We start from the raw sequence: 25,532 nt of genomic DNA on the forward strand, positions 1-25,532 counted from the left end.
TCTTAAAAATCAATAGAACGCATTATTGTCCCATAACATTAAATTTTTTGGTCAAATTAATAAAAATTGCCTTACTGTTGGTAGTAAACAAAAAATAGTCAACTACAGCATCGGAAACATTAAGTACTTTGTAAAGAAGGAAACTTATTCAGAGTGTAGTGTGAAGAGCGCTAGCCTGCTGCTATGTCACTTAGGACACAGAGTGAACAACTGTGCCTTGCAGCATTGTCACACCCCTTTCTAGGTTTGAATCAGCTTCCAACAGTCTGTCGTTTTATCTCCGGAAATTCCTTTAAGGTGAAGTTTCTTGCCAGCATCACTTTCTCTACATTCCCAGTGAGCTATTTCTTCTTCAACTCTCTTCACTTTGGGTTTGAATTTTAGTTTCGGGATCATCACTTTTCATTTCTTTGCTGCACTTTCATCTTTGTTGATCAGCTTTCTCTTCTGACCACCCATTTTAGTAGAATGTCATGCTGTTCATCTCAGCAAACACGAGGGAAACACAACTGACTACACACTCTGCTGCCTGCACAGGAAATGAACGGCAGATGCGCAGTGACCAGGCCCCAAGCAGCTGTGAAAGAAGTGCCGTGGCTGGTCACTGTGATCCTCGGGTGTTACTCACACGGTGAGCTGTGAACAAGAGAGCTAGCAGTGAGGTTTATACTTCCTGCAACTGATCGGTTAACACACTCGGGTAACTGAAATTTGAACCACGCTTCTGGGAGACTGGTCTTTAACCAAATCCTGGTAACTCGAATACATGGATGTCAGAACTATAAAATCAAGGCCTGCCTGTCTGTGTGTGCAGATGTGTACAATGATAATCATAACATGACGAAATAGAGAGGGAGAAATTGATAATAAAATAATGTGTAATTTAGTATCACCTAAGAAGGTACAACTATATGAAAAAAATCACTTGTTGATGCAACAGGAAGGAGTCACGTGGTTATATATAGCCACGTGAATGCCATGTATATCCTTACCCTTGGTGATGTGGCTTTCTAAAATGGTAAATAGTTCTTCAGAAAATTCCAAATAAAATAGTATTGAGACAATAGCTACATTCATGGAAAAGTCTGATTGGTGTATATTAAGCCAGGCAAAAATATGTTCTACATGCAAAATAGAATTAAATCATTGGCTCAGGTATTCATAAATAGGTTTTTTACCCATGGGAAAGTTTAACGGCCTACTGCTATGAGAAGCATGGGACAGCTCCTGTGCAAGACCGCCCCCTACTTTCCAAGACATCCAGCATCCGCCAAATACTGGGAGGGGAAAGGTGCTCCAGACATGATGAGCCACCCCCGGGGTAGTGCTGACAACACTGAGAGACCCTGATCTGGGTTCCTGAACTACCTGCATTCAGGGAGACGAGTACGCCCACGTTTTCAAGCAACATAGAAAACGAAGCCTCCAGATACAATAAGGCCTAAATAAATTTGGAGAGGGATATGGCATTAATCAAAAATTAATAAATAAGGCAAATCACTTTGTTCCTACCTCTCCATATAAAAAAAAAACACCTGTAAAAAAAAGAGTGATTTCTAAAAAGCTTCATTAGATGTCTGCTTTGAAGTTTAATGTGTTCTTTGCCAATGCCATTTGAAAAACAGCTATACATACTTTATCAATACCCCTAAGATTATGGGGTAAAAACAGAAAAAGATCATAATAATGATAATCAAATCTTCATGTAGTGCCTACCAGTCACTGTCCCAAGCACTTTAGTCCCCCAAACAACCCTACGAAGTAGGTATCCTCTTATTCCCATTTTACAGATGAGAACACTGAAACACCCTAGCAAAGGGAGCATGGCTGGGAGGCGAAGTGATGGCAGCAGGTTATAAAGCCAAGGAGTCCAGGCTGTTACCTGGACTACATCATTTTCTCTCTCCACCCCAGCCTAGAAGGCTCCTTATCTTTGAACTTAGTCAACAGCATCATCATCTATCTAGGCATCTGAACTGGAAATCCAAGTCAGAATAGGCACCTCTCTTGCCCTCATCCCCACTAACCACCCTGTACCTGACCCTGACAGTTTATCCTCAGAAATGTTGGACAAGCCAGCCTCCGCCCTGCCTGGCCCCGCGCCAGGCTGAGCTCAGGCCCAGGGCTGGGCTGCGGGGTCTCATGGATGAGTAAGGATTTGTGAGCAGGATCCCACCTCTCACTGTGTGCCACGCTGAAAGAAGAAAAGAAACCAACCGCCATGATTTTAAACCGACAAAACCACTGCTTGACACCTTGACCCCTATTTTTTCCCAGTCGCTCACACACTCTTTTCTAGTACTTTAAACACTGACTGGTTGTTTTCTAATGAGATGAAAACAGCTAATGTGTATTGGGCACTCCCTATGCACCAAACACCATTCTCAGCTCCTGACCTGTATCCGCCCACTTGATCCCCATGACCAACCCCGGAGGAAGCACCAGCCTCGCCACACAACAGAGATGAAGAGGTCATGCACTTCAGAAAGACTGTTGCTGGGATTGGACGCAGGCAATGCAGATCTAGAAGCTCAGCTTTTGTCCATGGCTCAATACTGAAATGCAACACATCCTTGAAGTTATTACTGGTACTACCAAAAGCCTTGCTAATTATTTATGTTACCAAACGCTATTAACACAAATAAACTATATGGATAGAGCTCTTAACCAAAGGCTCACTAACTTGTTTAATAAGCATGAAAGATAATACCATTAAGAGGACATTACCTTAAGCCAATCAATCAGGCCTGTTTGATCACTTCACTCCCTTATGATTAGGACGAGCGTGTAATTCGTCATCAAAGCCTGGGTACTGCTGACAGTGAAAGTGTCCCTGAACTGGCACGACCAGTGTAAACTGGGACAGTGTGGGCAAACCTGGACATAACTGCCCCACACTCATAGCACATAATGAAAGCTCCTTCTACATCAGAACTGTGATACCTGTTGTACTTAAGCAGGCAGCTTAGGACAAGAAAAAAAGAATCCAAGGAATTCGGCCCTCTCCTTAGTGAGAGGCCCCACTGTGAAGCTTCTTCTGTCCAGCTGCCTAATGCAAACCCTAAGCCTGATGCTGGTTTAGCGGCTATTCAATGCCAACCTCTAATGGATGCTTCTTGGGAGTGCGGATAATGGTTTGCTTTGTTGCCAACAGTTTTGATTAATGCTGCAAGACACAACATGGCCCACCCAAATTGAATGTTTTTGTCTGCTTTTGCTTCCTGGAAGAAGATTTAAATCTAAATTCTAATTTAAGTTCTTTCTTTCTTCCACAACACAACCATCATGATTCATTCCTAAATATTATTAACTACTAAGTACCAAGTATGATTGGTATGATTTCAACAGATTTCAGAGACAGTGGCTGCATTTGTCCTTCCAAGACCCAACCTCCATGGAGACAGCTAAACAAAACAGGCCGGTCAGGAGGCAGAGCCACAGGGGGTCGCTGGTGTGGGCGCCCCACGGCAGAGGGTGAGGGCAATGCTGCCTACAGGAAGTCTGTGATGCTCCAGAGAGGCTGAGGAAGCCCCACCCTGCTTGCGAATATGGGTTCCCATTCAGCCTTCCTGTCATGGTCAAACCACGAGACCTCATTCACACCTCATGCCACAGACAAAGGCAACAAGCACAGCTGCACAGCTGCTCCCTGAAGAGCCCGGCCATTCAAGAACTGAAAACAAAACCTTGGCCTCCTTGAGTCTTTGTTCTGCTTATGTCAATTGGTTCATACAAATCAGCTAAGAATCACTGTTGAATTCACATTGTTGGCAAAAGATACATGAGTTCTCTGCAACACCACTTAAAACCATCAAGGATTTCTCAGCCAGGCTGCCAAGGAAATTAAATTATCACGGAAAACCAGACAACCCTCACATTATCCAGTACAAACAAATGTGCTAAGCTAATACCTGTATGTTGAACAAAGGCTGACTCTACATACTCTCAGGTGTGGCAAACAATTTGGGTTTTTTGGCTTGTTTTTTTTTTTTTTAAAGAAGAGATTGCATGAGATTACCCCCAGCACTTCCTTTGATTTCAGTTAACATCAGTGAAGTTCCCTGAAATCTCAACACCACAAACCCAGCACCAAACTTGCTGGTATGTTCTCCTCCCACACACCCATGCAGTATGAACAAGTAGCATCTGTTTATCAGAACAACTCTGGGAAAGTTTATCTAATGAAAATGAAGCAATTTCCCACATTCGTAAGTCTCATTCCAGATCAAGTTTCTCATAGTGCTTTCTCAAGGCTCGTTTTTCTAACTAAAAAGCTGGGCAGTTAGAGCACTAAGTGAAAAAAACTGCCTTAAAAAGCAGTGTGTTATCCTCCAAAACCTACAAAAGGAGTTCAGAAGTGTGTAGTAGAATTGATTAGACCATTTAATGCCCCAGGGATGACATTACTGTATTTAAAAATATTTAGTCCTTGTTTTCAGATTAATTCCATTGTCTCACATACCTGTAAACCACAGGACCAGAGCACACAGTTGGGGAATATTCTCTGCCTCTCCCATATATTGGTAATACATCCACTCAGCCAGCATTTCTGAGTGCTTGCTATGGTAGTGGTCACTGGGAACACCAAAATAAACCAACAAGCACAGCCACTGCCCATACTAGGTGGGCATGAGGTAAAAATAGTCTATGTGGGGAGAATACAACCACCACCAACGTATCAGGAATACTTGCAGAGACAGTGACTGTTAGCTGAAGCAAGTCTTGGGAAAAGACGGAAGCAGAATGAAGACAATGAGAAATGATAGATTGTGTCCAGTCAGAGCTGCAAAAGAAAATGGCCTCTTCTGCTTCCTCAACATCCTTCCAAAAATGCACACAGAGAAGAGGAAATACAGGCACTGAAGTTCTTATGTTTGTAACAAAGTTCTCAATTTTGATTTTTTGCCTGTGATATCAACTGAAATTTATTCCTTCTGATTCTTAACAGAGAAAATCTGTTTGCACACTTCGACTAATTGGGTTGGGTCTTCAACTCATGACTCAATTAAACACCCATCCAAGGTGGGGCTTTGCAAGCTGTGCATGAAACACATAAACACTGTGCACATAAATTGACTCCTCTGTCAATTTACCAGAAGGTGGAGGTATCGTACAAGACATTTGTTTCACCATTGTAATTCTTCGGTAAAGATAAGGCCACAACCAATAATTCCTGTGCCTGTCACTCATTTCAAGAAGTTAAAAAACAACCATAAAGGTATTGTTTTACAATAATACAGTGCCTACTTAGGTCCTAATGGCATCATTCCTGCCACCCTCCTTCACTACTAATTCAACGCACTGACCTTGACAGGAACTAATGCTTCGCATGGAGAAACACAAAGGCATATCTGCCTTGAATGGTTTCCTGCCAGCGCACACTGTTTAAAGCACACCCCCAGTTACTTTACTACAAGCTAAAAATGGGCATACTGAATTAGGAACTCCTCAGCTTGGTAACTGGGATCCCTCCACACTGTACCCACCCACCTCTGCTGACTCTCCTTCCCTCATACCTTTGCTCACACCCTTCTTTTAATCCCAGGTTGATCTTCAACCCATTCTAGAAATAACGGAGCCATATATATGTAAGAACCACTTCAGATACCAGCCCCTTCCCAGGTCCTTTTGGAGGACAATGGCTAAACTCACTGCCAGTACCTTTAATATCCCGGTACTTCCATATGATGTTTACACTGCCCTATTACTAAAATCCTCTGTGTTCTCGTCTCAGTGCACTTCCCAATGGACAGTGGGGCCCTGCCTGCAGCCTCCCCAACACACATGCCATTTGCTGGAAAAATCTTTCTCTTTTTACTTTTTTTCATGATATAACCCAGCAGATAGATCTTATGATTAAAATAAACTCACTGAAATACAATGTACAGATGATGTACAGTATATTACAGAATTGCACAACCGAAACCTGTTTTACTGACCAATGTTACCCCAATAAACTCAACTAAAATGTTCATTTCTATCAAAATGTTCATCAATATGGCTGATTAAATTAAGTACAGAATACGGCAAAGTCATGAATAACTAATAAGGCCCAGCTACACAGGGCTGACATGAGGAAGTCTGAGACGGCAAGTGGGGTGACAGCAAAGCGCACTCGTCTGTCTTTACCAACCAATGAAGCAAAAGGGGAAAATCTGGGATAAGGCAATAACAATAAAGTTGCTTTTTTACTATATAAAAAAGATTTGGGGGTAAGGAGCAACACAGAGCATTTACAGAACACCAAGAATAAGAAAGCAGCTGCTCAGGGCCGTTGATGACAGGCTGGATGGAAACGGACTGGGAACAATAAAAGACATATTTAGAGATTACGTGTGTTAAACTCACTCTATTTGCAGGATGAATACACAAGGGGTGTTTACATATAACCAGTTTTATTATGGACAAGGCAGAGTCCAGCCCGGAAACAAAGCTGGAGAGAGGAAATGTGTGTGCCTGTGAGCGTGTGCAGTGGGCAGTTGTCAGGGACCTGGAGAGGGTTCTCAGGCAAAGAGTGACCAGGATGAACCGCACACCCACCTGCCGCCCACCCACCGCGCTTTCCAAAGGATCCACAAAATCAAATGTGAAAGGGTTAAGGAAACAGAATTATTTAGCGTAAATCAAAACATCACAGGTAAAAAAATACTGATTCTAGCTTTTTCCTCTTTTTTGATAGTAAGAATCCTTACAGTGGGGAACATGTCCTCCATTATTAAATTTTTAAATTATTTTTTACTATTATAAAATCATTGCCATTATTTTATTATTGTTGAAAAAAGCTGAATTTTGTTGCTAAAGAAATAACTAATTTTTCAAATACATGACGATATGATGAATAAATAGCTTGTCAGGATAAAATATCTTTACAAACATTAATAAAATACTTATTTCCAATTCTAATAAAGAAAAGTGCATACAAGCTAATCTTTGTACGTAAGCATATCCACAAAATGCCCAGTATAAGCCTTAAGAAAACACGAAATGGCAGCAGAGCCGATTTTAACTCCTGCACTGCGACGTGTGAGTCATTCTCAAATGCGCCCAACCATGTCTCCGTGTGTCCACAGAGTGGGACAGCTGGGCCAGAGTGAGGGCATAAGTAAAGGAAGACTCCACTCCCGAGACTTTGCTGCTAAGAAGGAGCAACAGCAGACGGCGTAAAAGCAGAGTTATATCATTTACTGAGATACAGCTGGAGGTTGGGGGGCAATGATAAGAGAAGATAGTCTGAAATGTCTCCAAAGAGTCTGAAATGTCTCCAAAGAAGTCAGACAACATTGCTTTTGTTGTATAAGCCCCTTTTGATATTCTGCCTTCCCCCTTGGGTTTCATCTAACCTGTGGCTGCTGTAGCCTTACTCTCTCTCTAGGTCTACAAACTTCCCTTTTCATTAACACCACCCTTCTAATACTCTGATTGTCAAATTTTCTGCTCTCAGGGCACACGTCTGCATGGCTATCCAAAGCTATGGCAGTAGCGATAAGGGGCCCAGGCCATTAAGAGTAGTGAGCTGAACCAATGAGGTTGGAAGGTACGGTATTTGTACAAAAGTTAAAAGTTCCTCCACATGTTTTAAGATCAGAGGTTTCAAAACAGCAAGGCAGCCATGCTCACACTGGTCACATTTCTAACACTTTTAAATGAGCCCAAAATGCAAGGATTCTGATTCAGTTCATTTGAATTAGGGTCTTGGAATATGCATTTTTAAAGCTCCCCAGGTGATGCTGATGGCCAGTCTGATACATAAACGATGACCTTAAGAGTCAGAGAGAACTGCTTCAGAGTCCCCAGGGAAGCAGAAGGCCCAGAAGAAAAAGGCAGCGGGGCTCTGGGTGCCTCTTTTACAAGTCCCCCAAACATGGAAAGAGAAACCACAACTCCTGCTTTGTCCCCGTTAGTAAGGTCCTATGGCCAAAAACTCTGCTAAGGCAGAAAATCTGCCTTAAGACATGCAATCTTGAGAACTCAAGATGAACAGGTAATTCAGCAGGTTCTTCTTGGATACTTGCCTGTTCACCTTCCCAATTCCAAGGCAAGTGCAGCTTCCACCACTTGCCCTGGCACCTCTGACTATTATCACCTGTGCCTCTTCATTTGCCTGCCATCACGCTCTTCCCAGCTCTCATCTCAGACTAAAGTTCTCTGTGTGCGTACAATCAGCACTTCTTGATGAGAAAATCGACTTTTCCTGTGTTCCCAACAAGGCTGTCCTGGTATACCCGACTCCGTTCACATCTGGTTGTAAGAGCCACTGAGCTGAGGAAGGAACAGTCTACTCTGCATCTAAAGACCAGCCCCACTGTCCAGTCCTGCCACCTCCCAGCTTGGGCAACTTGTATTTTCTGAAGCTCTATTTTCTCATCTGTAAAAATAGGATTAGTTGTCCCTCAGATGGTTCCAGTACAGACTGGCTGCAAAAGGAAATAATGCAAAGGAAGTGCTCCTTGGTCACCTGAGTGAGAGTACGTATCTCGGTGCTTTGATTCAATCACCACAGATAACTTTTCCCTCTCAGTCCCCGGCTGCCCCCTCTGTCATTCTTGCCCCACTACCTTCCAATACAACAGAACAGAGGCCAAAGACTTACTCCCCACAACCCAGTGCAGCACCTGGTCAGGTTTTGTTTTGGCCCAGTAGACATTAGGCATTCACAAATTTGGAAAGTATCTGATTTTTTAAATTTAATCTTTATTGTATTTTTCCCCATTACCATCTAGTCACCTTATACCCACTCTCCCCAGCATCGCCACTCTGTTGTCCATGTCCATGAATTCTTTGTCTTTTTTGCTCGATCCCTCCACTCCATCACCTCCCCTGCCCTCACTAGCTGTCACCTGCTCTCTATCCGTGATTTCATCGCCATACCAACATGTAAAATCTGAGCACAGCTCCAGGAGCTGTCTTGCCAGGCTCTGAATGCCATTCCAGGGGCGGTGGGGCCTAACCTCATATCTCTGTGCCTCATGTTCCTCCACTGTTCATAAAAATGTGGGGGAGGTTAGAGTAGTGCAACCCACCTGGCGCATGCACTTATTGTGAGAACTCAGTGAGTGTTGAGAACAACTAAACATACGATCAGCACTCTGGTTCTGACTGAAGTGGCTTGGCCACAGACGAGGCATTGCTGGATCCCAACAAGCTCCAGCTGAGTGGCAACTGATCTTTCAAGGCATGACTTCTCTACTTCTGCACAGTTCCTCATTTCCTAAAGGCCGTATACAGGGCCTACCTCGCTTATCTGGACCACCTGCCATCAGATGACTACATAGAGGACTATCCCTTTGGCCTTGGGCTTTGCAGCTCATAGTACCAAGAGGAAAAAAGGCAGATCCAGGGAAAGAAATGATAACTTCCTCCCAAGTCATACTCACTAACAGGTATGTGGCACACCCCGGGGAGAAGGCAAGAAGCACAAGAGAGTACCTGGGATGATTAATGGCTGTGTCTGAGACAGGCAGAATAAACAGCCCCTCCTACCATAAATCACACAAGCTTTGAGAGATGCAACTTGGAGACCGGTACTGCCAAATTATCCATTTAAATCAGCATAAGGTTTATATCTCTAGGACTCTACAATGTGCCCTGGTAACAACCGGGCTCTCATGGCTCACCCTTCTGTCTGTTTTTCTGCCTATGTACCTGCCAGATCTCACTGCAGCAGAAGCCAACCAGCCCCACTATGCACTAGTCAAAGCAGCAGTGTGGACCGTACTGAGCCTCTCTAAACCAACAATGGGTCCCTCAGGCCTCTACTGACTCTATTAAGTGGATCAACACGACGACTAAGTTTGCGTATAAGACGTGAAATAAGAAAGTACACTTTGTCAGGGAAAGGACCTGGGCCTGACTTAGTCACTGCTACACCTGCGGTCTGGAACACTGCTTACTACACACAGGAGGTACACAAAGTACCAAGGACACTAGCTGGCAGTCTCATAAGCATGTGAATAAGTACCACCAATTATTCCAATTGTAAATGTACATATTATGTTTCTAAATTGAACTAAGTTCAGCCGTTAGCCCATAATTTGGCAATGGGTGACTTGAGTGAACACAGCTGAAGTGCAGGAGCCTTGTAAAGAGAATTTCAGACCACCGCTTCTTTCTTATCTGGGTCTTATCTGGTGCTGAGTCACACACTCTGACGTGGCCTTTGCAGTCAAATTCTGAGTACTTCCAAATCTAACTGCACACTGTTATCCAATGGGAAGGACATTGGAGCGCTCTGCAGGAAGTTACGAATTATACCACTGAACTTGAAAGTAACTAAAACTATGAAGGGGGTCCTGCCTCTCGATTTCAAAACAACATCATAAGCAGCACAAACCTGGCAAAAGATGAACACATGGTGAGTTTATCTGAAGTCCTACTCAAGATCTACCTGTCAGTAATGCCAAATACGGAAAAATTAATGCTTAGAAAAACAACAAGAGCAACACCTCTTACCTAAAAGATGTGGTCACTGGTGTCAAAATTGCTTCTTTACGCAAATGCTAATTCTGCATTTCCAGGTCACTCCTGTCACCGCTCATCTACGGACATGCTCGGTTGTGTGGCTGTTGGCTTCCCCTTAGGAGGTCCTTCTAAAAGAACCACACCTTATCTACCTCTGATACCCACCACCAGTTCTCCACCTCTCACCACATGTTGAATCTGGCAATGGCAAAGTTTCAAAAGAAAACACATTGCGGTTGCTGCCTGCTGTTTATTTGCCAGACAGAAAGCAATAGAAAATTTCAAGAAGCAATAGAAAATTTCAAGAAGGAACTGGACCACCAAAGGGAAAAATCTAACACAGAGGCCAGCCACACACCCACAAAGAATCAAACATCTCTCCTTCCATTTCCCAGCCTTGAATAAATTCTAGCTGGCCAACTCAGCAGTGACACTCAACCCACTATCTTGTGGTTTGTCAAGTTCCCAATTTGTGTTTGTTCTTGAGACGAGGGAGAACTCAGTGTGTAACAGTCTTAGTCTGGAGCGCACAGTGAGACGCATTCTGAATGAGCACACCCGGGCTGGCAGATGAGAGCTGGAAGCAGGTAAGGAGACAGCTTTTCCTTGAGCGAGCCGAGCCTGTGCGAGTGCGGCGTGCGAATGGGGAGGGAAGGAAAGGTCAGAACTCAGCAGCAGCAACGCTGAGGACAGTGGACCATCTGCATTTTCCCTTTTTGTTTGAGAACTGTAATCGGCGGTTATGGTAATACATTTGCTCATGCTGCTTCTGGAATCCAATCTGAGATTGTGTCATTGAAGATTATTTGTGATTTCCAACTGTGGCTGTCAAAATATATCTGAGATGAAGAGATAGCAAAGAAAAGGTTTAAAAGGTCTTCATCCAGGACAAACATGCCTAAAGCTTGTACCTGTGTATCAAAATTGCCTCTAAGAGCTATGAAGTTAATTATTACAATAATATTTAAGAGTTCATGTGAACGTGTTTTTGCCTGCAACTGCATGTGTGTGAAGATGTACAGTTAGTATCTATTTGTACACGTACTTAAATAGGTAAAAAGCTTTTAATCTTTTTTGCTATTGGGATAAGTTAACCCCAATTACCTAGTAAGATATTTATTTACCTTTAAAGAGAATTATGAGCTGCAGAAACATCTTTCCTATTTATAGAAAACATTTGAGTTTATGTGTTACTTATTATGATCTATGACTAATCAGCTCAATTATTTAAAATACTTTAAATATTACAAATTTAAATTATGCACAGGGGAATTGGGATGGATCCGCAGTCAGCATAGTCAACCAATCTTATGCAATCCATTTAGTCCAGAGATATTTTTTAAGGACAACTAATCCTTCAAAGAAAATAAATCAGAGATCACACTGGTTAAAAAAAAATACACTGTAGTCTGCATAATTACGGTGTCAGATGGGTACTAGACTTATATAGAGGTGATCACTTTGTAAATTATATGTGTCTAATCACTGTATTTCATATCTGAAACAATACTGTATGTCAACTTTAATTTAAAAAATTTTTAATTTTTAAGAAACAGATTAAAAAACAATTTTAGTACTAAAAAATCTAGATATCGATAAGTTAAAAAATAAGAAAACACAATGTACTAACTATAAAATGTCAAAAACATTTTAGATTTGTGAACATAATAATAGATTTCACACCCATATACAATCAGACACTGGTAATACACACATAAGTTAAAAATGGTTGTTTGTTATAGCTTAGTAAGGAAGACATGAGGAGACACCAAGATCCTCAAAGCGTAAAGACTCATAAAAGGAAGTGGGCAGGGCACAGAGAAAGAAATGTTGTACAACCCATGTCACAGCAGCTGACCAGGGCCACCCAGCAGATCTCAGCACGAGCCTGCGCCTCTGGGCACGGCCACCTCCTCAGCCCACAGTTTCCATCAGCACAGCATGAACCCTGCTACACCCGCTGCCCTCTCCACCCTGCCCCACCGATCACCCACCAGCACATCGTCAATCATCTTCAATTAATACTTCCATCCTCAAGTATGTACTTGCAGGGGAGTCTTTATAGGTCCCTGATTATAGGAATGTTCAATCTAGCATCACACACCTATATCTGGACAGAGGGGGAGTGTTAAACTAAAAACATAAAATTGTAATTATCCCTGACATCTTCCAAAATAATACAATGGGGGGAGGAGGAGTGGTAGAAAAAAAAGTCTCTCAAGTCAGGAGAACTGCCGGTTGTGGGTGGTGGGGGCGAGGGGGGGGGTGGCAGGGAGAACCACACTAAAACAGCCATGACATTAGTATGTTACTACTCATGATTAAATCACATAATATTTGTAAAGTCATCGACACGGTGATGTAGGAAGCATTCAGTAAGTGTGGGCTGACAGCACTACTGTTATCATAAAATCAGTGCAGGTATACATGTAATTATATATCAGACCACTGGCAAATCTAATTTAGACATTTCAATACCTGTGTACAGCAAAATAGATAAGATACAAAAGCACCTACAATAGTACTTCTGAAACTTCGCTCCACAACCGAATTGCCCGAAGACGTATTAAAGCACACCTCCTCAGGCCCCAACTCCCAAAGTTTCTGATTCATTACAGTGGAGCTGGGGCTTCAGAATTTGCATTTCTAACAATTCCCAGGTGGTACGGGAGTCCACACTTTAGAACCACTGATCTACAGATGAATTCCTCATACATATTTGCCTTACTAATAAAATTATCTACAAGTTTCTCATTTAATCTAAGCCACTTAATAAGGACATAATGAATAAATGCTCAAAAAAGGCAGTATATTTTCCCCACATAGGTAAGTATTATTATTATTCTTTTTAAAAAATTTTTAAAGATTTTATTTATTTCACTTTAGAGGAGAAAGGAAGGAGAGAGGGAGAGAAATATCAATGTATGGTTGCCTCTCTTGCTTCTCCTGCTGGGAATTGGCCTGCAACCCAAGCATGTGCCCTGACTGGGAATCAAACCAGGATTGTTTGATTTGCAGGCCTGCGCTCAATCCACTGAGCTAAACCAGCCAGGGCAGCATTACATTATTCTTGACCAAGAAAGGAAGGGAGGGAGGAAGTCTGAGTATTTCCAATTAGATCTAAAATACTTCTTAAGTCAACTGCTGAATAAAGAAATATTGTGGCCTAAAACAGTTCACTTTATAAAAAACCTCTAATGTGAATTTAGATATTGAGGCTCCCTAAACCAAAGTCTCTATGGTAAGAAAACAGAGGCCGCATTTACTCCACTCCGTTTCAGCATTTCCTTGAAAGTTAGGTTGTTACCAGTTGAGATGTCCCAGTCTCCCGGATTAAGCAGTCGCTGGAAAACCAAGAACAGGCCAGTGCAGAGAGACACAGGTTGAATGAGTTTATGCGGCCATCTTCCTCAAAGGTATCCTCACTTGTAGAAGGCTCTCTAGGAGAGGAGAACTGGACAATACGGAGTTTCTTTTAACTGAAAATTACATCATCAGTGCAAGCCTACTCAGGCACAGCAGTGGTTCTCAAAGTGTAGTCCCAGACAAGATACATCAACATCAGTGACCTTGTGAAACATGCACATTTTTCAACCCAAGCCAGACTGACTATGAAACTTTGGGGGTGAAGCCCAGCAATCTGTGCTTTATGAAGCCCTCTAGCTGATCCTGTTACACAGTCAATTTTGGATCCCCCTGGGTGAAGTGACCCTATATCCTGGGACCTCTCCAGTTTTCACCTGCTGTTGGACAATACTGTATAGTCCCCCTTTCTACCTCCGCAGTGTCCTAGGCTGGACAATAAATTATGTGGTTATCCTTACAGTTCACACTAGATGCTACAAAGGGGGCTCATTGGTTGGATTCTGTTTACTGTTTGGGGCTGCAAATTAGCTTCGACTCTTGTTGCTACATCTAGCACTAAATCCATAGCCTCTGTGAATGCTCAAACATGCACAAAAATCTAGGGCGAGGGGGGTAGCAAGATGGTGGTCCAGGCAGGCATGGCTCACCTCTTCACACAACCACATCAAACTTACATCTAAAATACAGAACAACCATCACTCAAACCCATCAGAATTCAAGTTGAATGGAAGTCCAACAACTATGGAATTAAAGAAACCACATCCATCCAGACCGGTAGGAGGGGTGTGGACAAGGAATGGGCTGGTCCCTCATTCCTGTGTGGTGGAAAAATACTTGGGAGGGATTTCTCAAGAGTGAGCAGGCCCAGGCCCATACCAGGCCCCCTAGCCCAGGGTTCCAGTGCCAGGAAGATAAGTCCCCACAACTTCTGGCTGCAAAAACAAGTGGGAATTGAGTCCCCTAGTAAGAAACTGCTGAATCCCCAAGCAGTTCCTCTTAAAGAACCCCCACACAGACTCACCTTCTCAGACTCACTCCCTCTGAACTCCAGCTTTGGGTGGCAGCTTGGAAGGGCACCCCTGGCATACTGGGAGAGGCTGAACAGTCAGCACCAGGGAAAGCAGAGGCCATTGTCTCTTTTCTGAACCCTCCCCAGATGGGGCTGGCAGGCTAGTGGCTTATCTGAGACTCCATCAACCTGGCTAACACTGTTTGACCCACTTGCAGATCCCCTAAGACTGCCCCACTCAACTTATGGACCCACCCAAACTTCTTTTCCATGTGAATAGCTGGTCTTGGGGCAAGCTTCACAACTTCCTAAATCTATCAAACAAGCAACAACTGTCCTCAGTGAGCTGAAGGCTGGGCACTAGCAGCAGCCACATTAGTTTCACAGCTTGGCTTCACCTGGGAATCTCCAAGCCCAGCACCAGTAGCAGCCATCTCATGCTGTATAGCTCAGGTAGGGTGGCCCAGGAGCAAAATATAGGTGGGGACTGACCTTTGCCTGCACCACCCAGGAAACCCTAGAGCCTGTGAATCCAGTGGACAGCAACAGACTACACTGGAGCACCCCCACCCTGCTCCCACACAGCTGATCCCCCACTGAGGGTGGAGGTTGGTCAGTGGTCACAGCCAGTGCTTGTAGCTGACTAGCCTGGGTAAATCCCTCCCACTGATCTGTCAACAGCAACCAAGGCTCAGCTGCAAGAGGAGAGTGTACTAAGCCCACACAAAGGTCATACCTCGAGTACCCAGCTTAGGTGATAGGGAAGGATGCCACTGAACCCTACAGGACACCAACTACACTAGGCCACACTACCAAGACAGGGAGTCATAGCAGCTCTACCTAATACACAGAAACAACACAGGGAGGCTGCCAAAATGAGGAGACAAAGAAACATGGCCCAAATGAAAGAACAGATTGAAACTCCAAGAAAGGAACTAAACAAAATGAAGATTAGCAATCTATTAGATACATAGTTCATAATACTGGTTATAAGGATGCCCAAGGAACTTAGGACATCAGCAGCATAAAAAATACTTAGTCAGAAATGAAGGATTCACTAATTGAAATAAAAAACAAATTATAGGGAAACAACAGTAGAGTGGATGAAGCCAAGAATCAAATCAATGATATGAAACATAAGGAAGCAAAAAACCACCAATCATAACAATAAGAAAAAATCCCCCCAAAATGAGAATTGTATAAGCAGCCTTTGGGACAACTTTAAGAGGTCCAACATTCACATCATAGAGATGCCAGAAGAAGAAGAGGAAGAGCAAGAAATTGGAAATGTATTTGAAAAAATAATGAAAGAAACCTTTCCTAATCTGGTGAAGGAAATAGACATACCAGTCCAGAAAGCAGAGATTGTTCCAATCAAATTGGACTCAATAAGGCCCATCCCAAGACACATCATAATTAAAATGCCAAGGATTAAAGATAAAATCATACAAGAAGCAAGAGAAAAGTTGAGTTACCTACAAAGGAGTGCCCATAAGACTGACAGCTGATTTCTCAAAAGAAACTCTGCAGGCAGAAGGGGTTCTGGCCATTAGTATTGGAAGTGATGGAAAGCAGGGACCTACAACTAATATTACTCTATCCGGCAAAGCTATCACTTAGAATGAAAGGACAGATAACATGCTTCCCAGACAAGGTAAAGCTAAAGGAGTTCATCATCACCAAGCTTTTATTACATGAAATGTTAAAGGGACTTATTTAAGAAAAAGAAGATCAAAACTATGAACATTATAATGACAACAAACTCACAACTATCAACAACTGACCTTAAAAAATAAAAACAAAACACAAACTAAGCCAAACAATCAGAACAAGAACAGAATCGTAGATGTGGGAATCATTTGGAGGGTTATCAGCTGAGAGGGGGAAGTGGGATTATAGGGAGAAAGGGTGCAGGGATCCAGCAGCATAGTTGGTAGGAACAAAATAGACAGGGGAACATTATGAGTAATACAGAAAAGGGGCAAGCCAAAGAACACACACATGACCCACGGACACGCACTGGGCAGGGGATGGGTATTGCTGCAGGGAAGAGGAATACCAGGCAGAGGGGTAAAGGGAAAAAACTGGACAACTATAACTTCATAATCAATAAAATATACTTAAAAATATCTAGGGAGAGTAGCTGGAGAAACCAATTTCAATAGAAGTATCCTATCCTATCTTTACAAAAAAGTACTTGCCAACACACTATATAACATCTAGGCTTCCAGACTGGCATGTGCAATCAAATCTCTTCCATCAAGCCTTTAAAATCCTTCTTTCTAATCGTCTGGCTCCTGTAAGGGAGTTTTCTTTTCCTGACAAGTACCCTAGAAAAGTACAAACCTACCTAATAAGAAACTCACTAGTCTTACTTTTATACTAATAACTTGGCTACGTTAATTCACAGAAAAACCAAGTTTGCTACAAAGCCTCTCGGTCCACCTGTTCATTTGAAGGCAAAGTAAAATATCAGTCATGTGCTTTTGGCTCTCATCACTTCTAGTTCCTCTGAAACCTCTGTCTTCATTCAACCTAAATTAAATTATTGCCTTTTCGCTCTTCAGTGAAGTGTTCCATCTGTTGTTCCTTAAAAACTTCAAAGGCCTTAGATATGTTCTGACCCTTCATCTTTCAGATCAGAGAGGGGTGGTGGCTCCTACTCAATTATACAACATCTGCTGTTGAAGGTAGGATCTCAAAGAAGAAAGAAAAAGATCAACTATTTGGTTGTTCAGGTTTTGCCCAATGGAGATTACAGTTCACTCTCAAACAACACAGGTTTAAACTGTACGAGTCCACTTATATGCAATTTTATTCAGTAACTACTGTAAATATTTTTTCTCTTCCTTATGATTTTCTTAATAACATTTTCTTTAGTTTATGTTAATACTATATATAAACCATATAAATTATGTTACTCATTATTGAAAATGCTTCTAAGTCAACAGTAGGCATATCAAAGTTCTAGGGGGAGTCAAAAGTTGTATGTCTATTTTCAAATACACAGGGGACTGACTCCCCTAATCCCTGTGTTGGTCAAGGGTCAACCATATACATTTTAGTGTGGTCACTACAGAGAAGAATCTGATTCTCAATTTTCCTGGATCTCACACAACTTTCCAGGGTCTTGTTGTTGAACTACTGAAATGATTCACACCAGGAAGACTGGAAATGTGTCCACTTTTCTTGTGGGAGAGATACCTGGTTAGAAAGCAGAACTCACCTGTTGCTTAGAGGATCTTCCCAGTGAGTTCAGCCCTAAGGTCAAAGGTTGGTAGGAGCTCAAAGGAGGCTTTGTCTAACTAACATTTCCATCCTACTGTGAAGGATGAGTGAAATCGCAGTCTCATTCTAGAGGTATTTCATTCACTCATTCATTCAATGAACACTGATTCTTTTTAAAATACGTTTTATTGATTATGCTATTACAGTTGACACATTTTCTCCCCTTTATTCCCCTCTACCCTGATTACCCCCTCCTACCTGCATTCCCCTTCTTTAGTTCATGCCCACAGGTTGTACATATAAGTACATATAAGTTCTTGGCTTCTATATTTCCCATACTATTCTTAACCTCCACCTATTTTCTACCTACCATCTATGCTACTTATTCTCTGTACCTTGCCCCCTACTCCCTCCCACTCCCCCACTGGTAACCCTCCATGTGATCTCCATTTCTGATTCTGTTTCTGTTCTAGTTCTTTGCTTAGCTTGTTTTAGTTTTTTTTGTTTTTTAATTTTTAGGTTTGGTTATTAATAGCTGTGAGATTGTTGTCATTTTATTGTTCATAGTTTTGATCTTCTTTTTCTTAGATAAGTAATTTTAACATTTCACGTAATGAGGGCTGGGTGATGATGAACTCCTTTAACTTGACCTTATCTGGGAAACTATTTGCCCTTCTGCTCTAAATGAAAGCTTTGCTGGATAGAGCAACCTTGGAGGTAGGTCCTTGACTTTCATGACTTCAAATACTTCTTTCCAGCCCCTTCTTGCCTGTAAGGTTTCTTTGGAGAAATCAGCTAACAGTCTTATGGGCACTCCTTTGTATGTAACTGTCTCCTCTTTAATCTTGGCTAACATAATTATGGTGTGCCTTGGTGTGGTTCTTCTTGGATCCAACTTCTTAGGGACTCTCTTGAGTTTCTTGGGCTTCCTGAAAGTCTATTTCCTTTGCCAGATTGGGGAAGTTCTTCATTATTTTTTCAAATAAGTTTTTCATTTCTTACTCTTCCTTTTCTCTATCCTGCACCCCTATGATTTGGATGTTGGAACGTTTAAAGTCGTCCAAAAGGTTTTTAAGCCTCTCCTCATTTTTCTGAATTCTTGTTTCTTCATTTTGCTCTGGTTGAATGTTTATTTCTTCCTTCTGCCCCAAACCATTGATTTGAGTCCTGGTTTCCTTCCCATTACTGTTGGTTCCCTGCAGATTTTTCTCTTTTTTAAAAATTTTATTTATTCATCTTTAGAGAGAAGGGAAGGGAAAGAGAGAGTGGGAGAGAAACATCAATGTGTGGTTGCCTCTCAGGTGTCCCCCACTGGGGACCTGGCCTGCAACCCAGGCATGTGCCCTGACTGGGAATCGAACCAGCAACCCTTTGCTTCACAGGCCTGTGCTCAATGCACTGAGCTACACCAGCCAGGGCCCCTGCAGATTTTTCTTATTTCACATAACGCAATCTTCATTGCTGCCTGAGTCTTTTTTATGCTGTTGAAGTACCCAGTGAGTTCCTGGAACATCCTGCTTACCAGTGCTTTGAGCTGTGCATGTGATAGGCTGGCTATCTCTTTGTCCCTCAGTTATATTTTTTCTGGACCTTTGAACTGTTCTTTGAGTTGGGCCTTTTTTTTTTTTCCTGCCTCAGTGGACCTGTTACGTAGTAAGGGGTGGAGCCGTAGGTGTTCACTACCGCAGGGCAACCCACATCCCTGTATTACAATGCTGTATGTGGGGAAGGGGTCTTAGAAGGTACAATGGTGCTTGCTCCTCTTTCTGCCAGTTTTCAGTCACTCCCCCCGCTTCCCACAAGCAAATTGGGCCCTTCTGGTGCTAATCCTGGGTGGGTGGGTTTATGTGCATTCTAGGAGCCTGTGGGTGTCTCCAACAGACTCTCCTATGAGGCTGGGAGTTTCTCCTGCTGCTGCCTCAACCCCCACATGAGTTTTCAGCCAGAGGCTTTGAGGTTTTGGTTTTTGTTTTTAAATTTATTGTTGTCCTTCTTCCTTTTGTGTGAGGAGGAATGGTGTGTTTGCCTAGGCCTCCATCTTTTCAGGAAGTCCACAATGATTCCTCACCATGTGGCAGTCATGATTCTGCATGCAAGGGACACTGTGCATGCAGCAGCACCCCTGGCCTAAAGAAGCTTACATTCCAATAGACACAAAGACAAACCCTTACATCTTCACTCTTTCTTGTCTAGGAAATGATACTCACTCAGTTATAACAATCATATTTGGGCATATTACAACTTAATAGATTACATTTTATTTTCTTTATACAAATTTGCAAAGGACCCACTTCTCACCAGAATCCAACAGACAGTTACTGATTTGACACAAATTCTTGACCAAACCTGAGACAGGAGCTGATAGCCCTGCATGTACTAATGTCAAAAAGGAATACGGAAAATCATACTAAATTCAGTTAAATGTCTTAGCAGTCGACCTATGGTGTTTAATCTTCTCTCCTTCCTAACCCCGGAAAATGCCTGTCAGTACAAGGATCTCACTGCCTCTTTCCCTACTATAAATATCTCTGCTAGAACCACCTTTACTGAAGTGAAAAAGGGAAGAGAGAGGGTACGTTGTGAGAGGAAAAGAAAGCCCAGGACTCGGGCAGAGACCCCTGTTGGCACTGAGTCTATTAAAGAGCTTGAATACTGAAGCAGTCCCCACTCCAGTGCTGCGGAGGCAAGTGACAGGCTAGTCCCACCTCACCCCCCAAAAATGGACTGTCTGATTTAATTTTCTAAAGGGATAAAGTTCTCCTTAAAATAACTTATTTTAACTTAAGCTTTTTAACTTAAAATATATAATGTACACTTTTTGCCTAGTCTCTGGGTATTGTAGCAAGACTTTTTCTGAGTACGGGTCTGCTGACTAAAGTTATGTACTGATTTTCCTTCATAAACCATCAACTTACCACATCGCCATTCATATCTAGTTTGTTAGTTTAGGTCAACTAATAGGAGAAATTTTAAATATTTGAGAAGCCACATGAGTAAAAATAACACAGACCTAGACCTAAGCTATTAATTCCTCAAAAGCCCCGAGTCTGTCCTACCCTAGTAAGGAAATGGCACAGTGAAGTTTCTCCATAAATGTTTTATACAAGGATGGCAAAAAAGAGGATCTTAACAAACTAAATATGTCATGGAAACACCAGTCTGCCTCCCTAGTCTGTATCTAAATCCACTTCTATCCCACCTAACAAAAGGTTAGGTGCCACGCTTTCACTAAGGGAGACAACCAGACCATAAATTTACCAATCCAAGTAATATGTATGCATACAGTGCCCAAAGAATGACTGGCATAAGAATGGTGTTTATGGATGTCATTATCACCACCATCTTATTTCTCAGTAATATAGTACAGTAGTTTGATGACAAAAATAATGGAAGCCAGAAACATATATTCAAATTCCAGCTTAACTCTTAGCCTCTGCTACTCAGCTTATTCATCTATAAAAACAGGATAAAAACACTTATCTAAGTAGAACCACTGCAATAATTAGTATAACACTTGGTGCATAGCTGACAGCATAGACTTAACATAGCAAACCCACATTCCAACAGATGCCTTCTCCTGCACACCTACCTATCAAACCATCATCTGAAGAATCCACTCTTAGTTTCTACGACCAATATTCAGACCCAAGTCTCCAAAGGCAGCATCATACAGTACCTTCTACAAGTGTCTCCGCCTTCTTTTACTCCTTCATTAGTTCACCGAGTATTTACTGAGTACTTCCCTGCACTAGGCACTCTTCTAGGTGCTCGACCAGGTCAACTCTGTGGTCCAGAGAACAGGTGTGAGGACCACCCCACAAGTACCACACTGCCATTCACCCAGGGTCGGGATGAACATCTGGAGAAATCTCAGTGCACGAGCTCTCCACCAAGGGGGGTAGGAGGTGGGAGGGTAAACCACAGGCCAAGGCTACACATGCTACTAAAAATGAATAATAATCAAGTTCTCAAAATATTCACTAGTGTGTGACTCAGAATCTAGAAATTCTAATAGGGTATATTCTGAAAATTAAAATGCAGAGTTTATGTCAGAATACTTAATCACGGCTTCCCAAACCTTCCACAATTGTACAAAATGTGTTTGTACATTTTTCTAGCTTTCTGGCTTTTATCCAATCTGAAAGATCTTCATGGCTTAAAGCTGCTACACATTGTTGATTTAATAGTGATTCTCAAACTTTAACATGCTTGTTAAAACATGTATCCTTGGGCTCACGCTAAGGCTTCCTCTTCTTTTTCTGGTTGGGGGTGGGATGGGATGGGTTAATCCCTGAGAATTTGCATTTCTAGCAAGTTCTCAGATGCTGATGATCCAGATCCAGGAACCAAATTTTGAGGACCACTAGCTTAAAGAATTATGTGGGTATTTTGGCTTTTTCCTTAAGGTGAGCAGCCAACCTCCCGAATAGAAATAACGTAAGAAAACTAATGGCCATTTCTCCACTACACACTGGTGAATTACCATGTGGTGCCTGCCAATATAACTCCACCATCACTGCCTCCTGCGTCCTTTTTTAATTTTTGGCAGGGGGGTGAGGGTGGGTTCCAGCATTCACATATGCCAGTCACCTCCCTGACCTCTCTCATATACAGGCATTTTGAAATGAAGGCAAGGAAGAATATAGTGTAGTTCTGAAAAACCTACCTCTCTGTTGTTTCAGAATTAAATGCATAAATTAAACATGTCTCTGAAGATGCTCTCGTCAACAGAACCTAAGCCAGTGACATTCAGTCACTAAACACACTGGGACCACTAGACAATGCTTAATAGGGGCTAGACTCATCCAGGACCTCCAAGAACTCAGTCTGGGGGACGGGAACCTACAGGCTGACAATGGGTGGAATGTTCTCGGGATAAAAGTCAACGTTGAGTTTGTGGTAGGTGTTGGAGCACAACCACAGCAGGAACATTATTCTGAATAGGGCAAAAGGATTATAGTCACTCACACAAATAAGAAGTCCGTCACTCTTTTAATACTAGGTCCTAAGGCCTACACACCCAGTAAAGTGATCCTCAAGGAACATGAGTGGTATTAGCTGAATTGTCCTTAAAAACAAGTTTTAAAAAGATGTTAGTGGAGCTAGATTAAGAAGGAAATAAGAGTGAACATAAGTTCCTTATATGTTCTGATAATATCAACCCTTAAACAAACAGCTTTAAGCTGGATAAAATTACGCCCACGAGTTTGAACAGGCCTCATTCTTCTTCCAGCTGAAGCACACGCATGCTCCGCTACCCAGCACAGTGTCCTAGCCTCAGCATTAATACAGTGAGGGTCCCCTGTGTCCCCAACCATGATCAGGATGCTGCAGTCAACAACAACAAAAAATGTCCGAGCTCCCCCTCGAAGTGCTTACAAATCTGAAATATTTATCACATAACAAGGAAGGGATTTGGGTCTAAATAATTTACAATGAACAAAAAGGGATTACAGAAGGGAGAGAACAGGATGGATTAACATAGGGACATCATAAAGGAACTAGAACAGAGAATAACTGAGCAGGTAAAAAAAGCGTCGGGCTAAACTGTAAACAAGGATCTTTGGAAAAGCAATGGATGTGGACTCTAATGAGCAAAATCAACAAACTAAATAGAAATATACTGACAGAAACAGACTGACAGTTTTCAGAGAGGAGGGGGTCTGGGGGGGGCTGGGTGAAAAAAGGAAATTAGCCCAAAATTAAATAAATGAAAGCCACAGACTCAGATAACAGCGTGGTGACTGCAAGAGGAAAAGGGTGTGGGGAAGGTAAAACAGGGGAAGGGTGGATAAATGGTGATGGAAGGAGACATAATCTGTGTGCTGAACAGACAACACAATGTACAGAAGATGCCGGACAGAATGGTATGTTTGAAGCCTATGTAACTTTATTCACCAATGTCACCCCAATAAGTTCAATGAAAATTGTTTAAAAGAAAACGAAAGTAAAATTTCTTTTAAGTGGCAGCAGATTCTTCCTGAAGACCAGAACTGCTTACACTAGTACATGCTCAATGCCCTGCCCGCGGCAGACGGCAGCCTTCACTAGGAGGAGAGACAGGGCGACGCCTGTCTGTCTGGGAACTCACTTTAAGGTTTAGGTAAATCTGGGGTTTTCAAAAGACTCTGCATATTCAAAATTTCTATTCTAGCTGTTCAGAGTGCACGTACCTTAGGGTGAACTACATCCCGGTTTGCCCAGGACAGACCCTGTTCACACTGCAATCTCAGTGTAATTATAATTTACGCTCCTTTTCACTCTCGAGTGTCTCTCCATTTAAATGATAAATTATAAGGTCACCCTATCTGTTTTGGTTAAGTTTTTGGTAAAGGAAATATCTTCAACAGAATTTCCTGGGGCAATGTACTTTAGATCAGCAAGTTTCTCCTCAAGTCTTAAAGGCAAGGAGAAAAATATATCACACACTTCAAAAGGAGTGCCTACTTCCCAAGGAAAGCCAGACGTTCACGATGCTTCTCAGGGCACAGTGCTCTCAAAGAGAGTTGTGTGGACACAGCCCTGAGGCACACTAACTAATCAAACTCAAACAAAAGAAGTTAAACAGGTTATCACCTCAGGTGAATTTTTCATTCCATGGCATTCCATTCCCAAGCATTACGAAGTGCTTTTGGGGGGTAAATACATTGATTTGATTTATTACTGATAATCAATGTATATAATTATGCATTTAATATATATATACAAATACATATATCAATAAGAGAAATAAGTGTCTTCATAAAAAAAATTGAACTCTTTTGAATAAAAGACACATGTGGACACACCAAATACCTACAACATCCAAGCACTATTCAAAGAATGGCCAAACGTCTCAGTGGCTACATTTGTTTCCTTTCAGCCCCATGGGGCGGGGCTCCCTAGCTCACATGTGTACCTGCAGGCTGGATAACAGGCTGACTCCATGGCCCCCTCTCCATTCTAGGCCCACCTCAGGAATGCCTGGAGTACATAGCTGGTATTCCGACCAAGTCACAAAAGGAGAACACATTCAAATACAGCACTCAATGCAAAGTTACTAGACAGTGTAGATTTCATGGAGGTTGTCTCATTCTTACACACTCTTACACATAAAGACATCTGACTCAGAAAGTATCTCACATTGTCCCAGGAAGGGCCGAGGTACTCAGGGTAAAGAGAGAAACCACTACCTCTTTTTCCAGGTACGACAACAGACAGGCCAGCAGGCCCCACACCAACTGACCACGAACAGTCCAGGAGACTTCTAAGCAGAAAGGAAGCCAGGCTTGAATTAATGGATTGTCTTCCTAGTGTTGTGTGTCTGTATATTGTAATTTCCTAGGGAAAGGGACCATATCCAATCAGCAACATTCTCCTTGTGACCTACTATCTCCATCAACTTCTAAATGTCAACTCATTAGGGCTTTATTTTTTTGCTGTTCTAGATATAACTTAATTTTTTATTATGGTTCATATATAAAATTGTATT

The 25,532-nt window shown here is 42.2% G+C and overlaps 2 protein-coding genes across 6 annotated transcripts in view; one reads left to right on the plus strand and one right to left on the minus strand.

Annotated features, from left to right (window-relative positions):
- MED12L (mediator complex subunit 12L) overlaps positions 1–25,532 on the minus strand; it is a 320,705-nt gene that overhangs the window by 140,400 nt on the left and 154,773 nt on the right. The gene's annotated exons all lie outside the window — the stretch shown is intronic.
- P2RY14 (purinergic receptor P2Y14) overlaps positions 10,932–25,532 on the plus strand; it is a 44,664-nt gene continuing 30,063 nt past the window's right edge. The window contains exon 1 of the mRNA XM_037061810.1: positions 10,932–11,045. The gene's annotated coding sequence lies outside the window, so the exon portion shown is untranslated. The remainder of the gene's footprint in view (positions 11,046–25,532) is intronic.

Source organism: Sturnira hondurensis, unplaced genomic scaffold, assembly GCF_014824575.4.
Source record: "Sturnira hondurensis isolate 20B ecotype Veracruz unplaced genomic scaffold, ASM1482457v3 Scaffold0013537, whole genome shotgun sequence".
NCBI lineage: Eukaryota > Metazoa > Chordata > Mammalia > Chiroptera > Phyllostomidae > Sturnira > Sturnira hondurensis.